Here is an 8,586-nt window from a genome sequence, read left to right on the forward strand (position 1 = left end):
ATTAATTAAATTCCAAATCCATACAGAACCAATTAAAAAAAAAGTAGCCTTGCTAAGGAAACCAACAGATTGATTGATGGAGAGAAATAGAAAGTGAGGCAGTGAAGAGGAGAGTTGGTGTGGAAAGCAACCAGAGGAGAGTTGAATGCATTATTTATTAATCTGGTGTTTCATCCACCTTTTCATCCTTCATTCCTCCTCCTCTTTCTCTTCTCACTCCTCTTTTTTGTGCATCCTCATCCTCATTCTCTCCTCCTCACACTTACTGAGAAGCAGTAAGGGTGGACTTTTCACACACTGCTTCTGCATATTTGGCTTAGTTTTGTTAAACAAACAGTAAGTTTAATATGTCATGTGTTGTTGTTTGTCTGAGACTGAATTTACTTCAATTAGATTTTTTTATGTCCTGACATGTACCACACAACCTTAAAAATGAAAGAGGGTGTACTTTCTTTTTCACATTAAATGGTCTGTATTTGTATGGCGCTTTTCTAGTCTAGCTGACCATTCAAAGCGCTTCTAACACTACATAACACATTCACCCATACTCATACAGCACATCTTAGTCTATGCATAACTACGTGCTTCCTACTCATTCACACATAATTGTACACCGATGGATGCATCAGTAGGCAATGTGGGGTTCAGTGTCTTGCCCAAGGACACTTCAACATGTGGCCTGGGGAAGCCGGAGTTGAACCACCAACCTTCTGATTGATGGGCAACTGCTCTTCCTCCTGAGCTACAGCTGCCAACATTAGCATATAAAATCAAACCCATGTTTGAGTTATGTTAGCAATTGAGTGCTTATGATAACAGAGTATTTCTTTGAGTGAGTTTGAGCTATAGCTATTCCTGAACTTGATTTTCCATTGAAATATCGAGACAGATGAATCCAACAGGGATTGGAACCTACCCTTTGGTCATTCTCACCAATAGGAATGCTTCCAGCTGGGGTGGTCTGTGGCGTAGTGGGTGCAGCAGGCACCCCATGTACGAGAGGCTATAGTCCTCGCTGCAGCTGGCCCCCAGTTCAAGTCCTGCATCAGCTGCATGTTGTTCCCCCTCTCCCCTGCTTCCTGTCTCTCTAAACTGTCCTATCCATTAAAGGCATAAAAGCCCAACAAAAAACAAAAAAAAGAAATGCTTCCAGCCTTTCAGATTTAGAACATTAGGCTCTGAAAAACTGCTTCACACACTGCTTCTACATTTTGTCTCTGTTGTTAAAAAAAAAAAAATGACAGTATAATATTTTGCTGTCCATCCAAGGTTAGATTTATCTCATTTTACATACTGGTAATAACCATATATATTTTTTCTATATCCTGATAAATAAAACATTAGAATGGAAAGAGGGAGTATTTTCTTTTCTTATCTTCTTTATATTCTCATTGCAGGCAAGAAGACTCTTATTAACCTGATCAGTTAACATATTTAACTGTATTGCTCAATTACAGAAATATTAATGCAATAAAAGAAATTCCATTAGTTATAACTAAAGACATTAATTTGGGAAACCAAAAATTGTCAAAAAATATTTTCAGATGAAGTCATGGATCCCCCAGGGTATGGGTTAACTCAGAATTGATTTGCAACAGAAAACAGTGTTTTACAGTATCAATGGCCTGAGGTGTGTTACTGACAGATTGTGTTGTCTGTTTGTTTTTCAGGTGGCTGTTGTGGAAAAAAAGATGAAGACAATGATGCTGACTTTGAGAAGAGCCCCAGTTCTCTTTATTTATTCTTCATGATATGTGTGAGTGTGTGTGGTGTGAGCATGAAAGTGAGTGAGCAAGAGCATGTGTGCATTGGTGATTAAGATTTCAGGCTATCATTTGAAAATTTTGTTTACTTTTTTTATAAATTTCAAATAACTCATTTATCATTGTCACAGTGTAGAAAAATGACTTTACTATAGTTACATGTTGTGTTTTGTGTTTCTCCTATTTAAGAATGTATATTTGTATGTATGATATACTCAGCTCGAAACTATATAATGGACAGTCTTAATATTGCTCTCACCCCTATATTGCTTTCGCAAAAACTCACAACTTGACACATACAGGAACACATGAACAGAAAAACAGTACAGTGAGATTAAAGATAACACTTTTTTATTTTTATTTACTTTTTTATTTTTATTATTAAACTATTAACGATAATCAATCGTAAGAACAATGATAATGATCGTGATGGTGGCCATTTTGGAGGTCCTCTGTTGTTTGGTAGCAAAGAACGGCTGAGGTTAAATGCATAAAACTGTGTGCAGATGTGTGTGCACACAAAGGCAGTTATTTTTGTATACACATTACACCCCATCCTGACTGACTGCGAGCGAGCGATTGATAAAAACTGATTAGAATGCGTACTTTTCAATCAGCCTGTCCTGACAGGCCGCGAGCGATGTCGCTCCGTCCAGCGATGACGCCGACCCCTTAAAAAATCTCCCGCTCTGTCTCTATTTGGACGACATTTCGCGGCGGCATCCCGCCTCTAAACACTTCTTATTGGTTGAAATGAACACGCTACTTCCTGTTGACGAGCTAGGTAGCAACAGGTCAGCATCACTCAGGGAATAATGGACGAGGAGAAACTGATCTTTAACGTGGAACAGCCCTCAATTTTTTATGACCCCAAACACCCGTACCACAAAGATCTGAACCGAAGGGAGGCCGCATGGGCGGTAATCGCCAGAGAACTCTGTGTTTTTAGTGAGTACTTTCTGAGCCAATAGAATCACTCCCGACAAAATCGTCACGCTGCATATCAGGACACTCTCGCAAAATTTCGTCGCCGTATCGCGTCAGTTTCGCTCGCTCGCTTTCAGTCAGGATGGGGTGTTATTTTGCAGAAATTTATAAAGCTGTGTGTTTGTATGATTCTTTTTTCTAAATCTTCATCATCGTGAAACTATACGCACGTGCAAAAAAATCAGATTTCCACTCCTATTTTTGGCCAAGAATGTGTGAAAACTCCCCATTGGTTATTTGCACGTGAAAAATGATTTAGTTGTGATATGGTTTTCTCACTATTTCAAATAGTGAAATACTGAAACTTTCCTTTGTGAGGTAGAGAAAATGTAATCTGTTTTATTTGGTGTTTTCAATTCTGGAATCACAAACAGAGCAAAAGCTGCTGAATATAAAAAAAATAACAGACGGATACAGCAGAGGTAAATAAGAAATGATCAGATTACAAACTAGGGACAAAAAGCACATCAGGGCAGCAGCAGAAGACTGACAAATCATGCCTCATTTGCAATGGATCAATGCATTGCAAGTAGAGTATACAGTGAGGTTATCAGGAGGGAAGAATGGTATTTTGGCTGTTTCCTTATTTATTCTTTGGAATCCTGAAGTAGTGCATGAATCAATCTGGTGCCATAAAATCAGAGCGCTCTCAAATCAGTTGAATCTAATGTTAGATTATCGTAAAAAGCATCTGCTTTAAGAGTTGGATTTGTTATTTAATTACTGGTACATGTGTTAACATAGTACCTTACTGTTGTATTTGTGGAATCTAAAAATCTTGTGTGAGCACTAAGGTGCAAAACTAGCATGCAGAAGCAAATAGGAAGAATTGAAGCAAATATATCTCTCTCTTTTACAGAACTGTGTCAATTATACTTTGGGGACTTATTTTTAATCCAGATCTGGATCCCGGAACTTTTTTCTCGTCAGCCTTGGCAGTAGTATGCAGTGTCAGACTACTAGGTCAAACATTCAGACTGAATTTTTCTAGAATTTCTTATAAGGAAGGAAGGTTGATGTACAATATGTCCACAAGCTCTAAAAAAGAAAAAGTGAAAATAAAATTTCAGGTAGGCAACAGCCTAAGTAACAAGCAAAACAAAATCAGGTATTGCCAAGATTGACTATTTACAAAAGGTAAGCCAAAATACAACTTACCTCCATAATTAACACAAAGAGGAGCAAAGAGAATAAAAAGAAATGGCAGCACATCCTGTCAAACTTATTATCATCCAACAAAGTAAATTTTTTTCATGTTACTGTCTGATGACAATATATGGAATAGCAGATGAAATGAAGGGCCACCACCTCACAATATGGTATTCAGTTTATAGCTAACATTGGTGGGGTTTTTTTCAGAAAGTTTTTTCTTAATCTCTTTGGAATGATTATTCTTGGATATAGATATTTGATGATTGTTAAACGGGCATTATCATGGTCGATGGGATGTTTACTGAATCTTGACCAAAGTACAGCGCGGCTTGTAAAAAAAAAAACAAGTGATCAGTGGACCTCCATTATGACACCAGAGCTGGACAATATGATTGTTTGTCGCAACTAAAAAGTCTCTCTACCACACAAGATATCAGCTTGAGCTGGTGATGTTAACACTATAGGGACAGCAAGGACCAGGATGCATATGGACACCATTATGTAAATAAATAGAGCTGTGTGTTTGATGGAAATGGGTGTGTGATTAAGCTTAGGCAATATTTGAGCATAAGTGCTTCCATCTGAAAATATCAGCTAATGTAAAGCACCAAGACTGTGGCTGTGGAGCTTATGTTTTGATCCAGCCCATGACAATCTGTCTTTTACTTGATCTGATATATCAAATAATCAGAAACACAGATCAATTTCAGCAGCTGCTACAATGTGTTCAACCCCTGGGTCAAACATTGTGACTGACCCAGAATTTTTCTTATCTTATAAGTTGAAGGAGTGTAAGAACTAGGGTGTGAGTGTGTGTGTTTGTGTGTGCTTGCGTGCATGCTTACAGTATATGTTGTGCAGGTGGTGGATAACTTTGATCCGTCCAATACCACCAACATATAAATTATACATATGTAGCTGTGTTCCCCTCAGCTTGTCATATGATCTAAATGTTTTGGAACTTTTCATTGAATGAGGGTCAGCTGTATGATGTAATATCATCTGCAAAGTTGTTCATACTGGGTTTTGGGATTTCTCTGAGTGTTTTGTCTGAAAATGTTACAGGTTAGATGTATGATGATAATTGTGAAGTACCATAAATATAATGGTTTCTTCCTCATAGGTCAGTTTGTAACCAACTGAAACAATAATAATGGCCTTGTACTGTTAATAAGCCAAAAAGGTGAGGCTGCAAATGTGACGCCATGGAAAAATTGATAATTACTATGAGACTTCTCTGTCTCTAAAACACACAAACATATAAACACACCTTTTCATATGATATAGATGTCTTGCCTGCCACAATAAGCCTCTCACTCTCACTGAATCTTTCAACCACAGTATAAACCTATAGCCCCTTAACCCCGCTCCAGCTGGTTTTTGCACTCTTACAGTTTATTTCCATCAATTTAACATTTTTCTCAATAACATGTGTACTGTTGCAAACACTTAAGACAGTGTACGTTCAAATACACACCTGAGCACATAGTTTACCTTCTGTTGAATATGCTTTACAGCCACCAAAATACATGATAATTCACTCAAAAGGGACTCATGCTAGCATAACAATGACAAATCTTGTCATCCAGCAATATTACTAGGACACTGAATGTTCAGTGAGCTAAAGAAAAGAAATGATCATTTTAAACCCTGTCAATTCCATATGTGAAGTGTTCCTGTATTTTTCAATTTAGCACTTTTTCTCATGTTGTACTGGAAAAAAGAAGATCCACTCAATGCCAAATCACTTAGAGATCCCCACATCTTATATACCATTTCATACTATAGTGTATTGTGATCTGACAAAAATTAAGTTAAATTAAATTAGACTCTTATCTTTAAAAAAAAAAAAAAAAAACTTTTGTAGCCCTAAGTAATACTGCTCAGTGGTGACCTCTGTATTCTACAAGTCACAGTAGTATGCATACCAATGCAAATGGTATATCATCTGTATGGACAGTAACAAAACAGTACAAACATAGATTTACTAAAGATTCTGCTAGAATCTTGATGTTTTGTGTTAGTAGATGTGGATAATTTCATTTGTCTGTCGAAAATGCAGCAGATTTCAATCGACTGTGCACTTTTTGCAGGTTCTGAACTGAAAGTTCACAGTTTTAAACAGCGTCTCTTAATGGCAGTAAGATTAGTTGTCATTCGAGAGATTGACTGAGATAGGAACTCGTTCATTTTTGAAGGAGATAGTAAAAGTATATACAGTTTAGCGCGTGTTTATTGTTTAACTACAGTGGACATGAAACTGACACTAGTGTTAAATTAAGAAAAGAAAGAAATAAGCTATCACAAGCTACTTTTAGATGAATGGTTGCTTCGAAAGTCAGCACTTAAAAATATGAATCTTCCTTTAGCCAAGTTTTGCAATTACAGCAGCAGTCATGTATTGTAATTGTCAGACATTTTCCTGATGAGCTAAGATTTTGAGATGCTCATGTTCTGTTGCTCGAGATGCAAGCGGGCCGTTCTCTGCTAACAGACCTTTGAATGAAGACCTTTTACACAAAAGTTGATCAGGACTCCTCACTCCCGCACTGTACCACTAGTCGGCATATTCACATCTTTTTGAGGACTTACCAATGCTGAAATCAAGACCTAGTCCTCAAAGCTTTTGACTCTGGTGAAAATATAGAAATTAGCAGCAGACAGAAATAACATGTCTGTGTGAAGCAATTTTTTTGTCAGATCAGATTAGTAGCACTGACCTGTAAAACTGTTTACACTTGTTTCAACGCACCCACCTTCTGTGGATAGATATGACTGCATTTAGCTAAAAGAGGGATTCTGTCTGCTGAATACTAGTTTCTGTTTCTGTGTGAAATTTGTTTTTAGACAGTGTCTGAATGGTCATTCTTATGCAATGACTTTTCTCAAAAAGATAAATATATGAATATTAATATACACTTGCTTTGCCTTATGCATAGCAAGCCGATGTCCTCACAAAAGTAAGAATCATCCCCAGATTTAAGCCTTCACCACAGACTGGAGAGCTTGTAGAAATGCTGTACTTGAAGTTATCTTGCTGCTTTTCAGTGTCACCCTCAGGCTGTGATTGTGCAGCAGAAAAAAGGGGAGGAGAAGCCTTGGGTAATGCCAGTAAAGCAGCATGACAGAAGAGGGTTAATACCATCGAGCTGTGCTAAGATTGCCATGCCTCGTGTGGCTTTAAAGGATTGCAGGCAGTATTAGCAGCTGAATAATTATTTTTGGTTTGTCGCTTCATGTGTGTCCACACTTTTAGTGTGACACACATTGATTTATTCATCCCATCACCACTACTCTTCTCTGGAGCTTTGGCAGCCAGCAGTCTTGTACAAAATTTATATTTTTGGTCTCGTGTGTAGAGTTCAAACTCTGTTCAAACTTGAATGTTCTTGATATATTTTACATAAGTGTAGTAAAGGAAAGATTAAGTGAACTTGCACATTTAGCACTGTGACAGAAAAAACTGAGAAATTAGCAGAAATAGAAATGAATGAGTGGAAATGAATAAAGGGATGAAACATCTGCCATGAAGAGAAATAATGATGCTTCCACTATGGTTTCAAACAGGGTTGCAAGTGTCTCCTTAACGCTATAAAAAAGAGATGACGTATCAATATGCATATATGATGAATACACACACACACACCAACCCACACAAACATACATATATATATAAATATATGTATATACTGTATATGTATATATATATATATATATATATATATATATATATACATATCCATATACAGTATATATACGTTGGGTCCAATCTGTGTTTGTCCAACTCCAACCACTTATGTATGGTTAGAGTTGGATAAACACAGATTGGATCCAACGTGCATCCTGCAATCCAGCAATGAGTCTGTGTTTGAAATTTTTTTCAAATGAAGCTTCTCTTGCAGTTTGGTTTTCAACCTTTTTCACAAATGGTTTGGAAAACAGAAGTCACTTCATCAAGTGAAATAATATCGTATACAGTAGAATAGCTGTTGCATTATTTGTTACAACCTGTATGTAATGTTATTATGGAAGATGTAATGTCCTTCTGTAAATGTTGTTTAATGTTGTTTTACCTTAAATAAAATTTATTAATGCCTCTGATCTGTCCGTTGAGCTCACATATTTGGAAAATGAATTTCCTGAAAGTCTTCCAGTTGATACAACCATAAAGGTAATTTGTTCATACTCTTAAATATGACTAAAAGTACTGCCCCTAGAAGCAACAGGAGTATAATAAGATTCATATGAGCACCTGCATGACTTTGGAGTTATAACACGACAATGCTTCACAAAAACACTTTTGTCACTTTCTGGTTTGAAGGGAAATAATATCTCTTGGTTAAAGTTTGAAATCAAAACTACTTGAGTAGCACTATAAAACAATTGTGGCTGCAAAACACTCTTCCACCACCGTCATGGACAACATTGTTACAATGCAGTTAATCATATGACCACTCGCTATCCCATATTCTTCTACTGTAAACATAGACTAGGTTGCTTCTGCCTGCACGAACAAACAACCCATGGGCTTGATTTGGTGAAAAGGACAGTCTCAAATATTCTTACTACATATCCAAGACCACATACAACCACTTTGAGACATAATAGTAGGTATTTCTGGACATGCATAACATCTATTTTCAAAATCCTTGTGTTATATACAGTATATAGTCTATTGACTTTC

At 36.9% G+C, this 8,586-nt stretch overlaps 1 protein-coding gene across 3 annotated transcripts in view; it reads left to right on the plus strand.

The window, feature by feature from the left end:
• Positions 1-8,003, plus strand: part of cdk14 (cyclin dependent kinase 14) — a 226,944-nt gene extending 218,941 nt beyond the window's left edge. For all 3 annotated transcript variants that reach the window (XM_075464712.1, XM_075464714.1, XM_075464713.1), the window contains one exon: positions 1,671-8,003. The gene's annotated coding sequence lies outside the window, so the exon portion shown is untranslated. The remainder of the gene's footprint in view (positions 1-1,670) is intronic.
• The last annotated feature ends 583 nt before the right edge of the window (positions 8,004-8,586 follow it).

The sequence above is a fragment of the Odontesthes bonariensis genome, chromosome 5 (genome assembly GCF_027942865.1).
Source record: "Odontesthes bonariensis isolate fOdoBon6 chromosome 5, fOdoBon6.hap1, whole genome shotgun sequence".
Lineage (NCBI taxonomy): Eukaryota > Metazoa > Chordata > Actinopteri > Atheriniformes > Atherinopsidae > Odontesthes > Odontesthes bonariensis.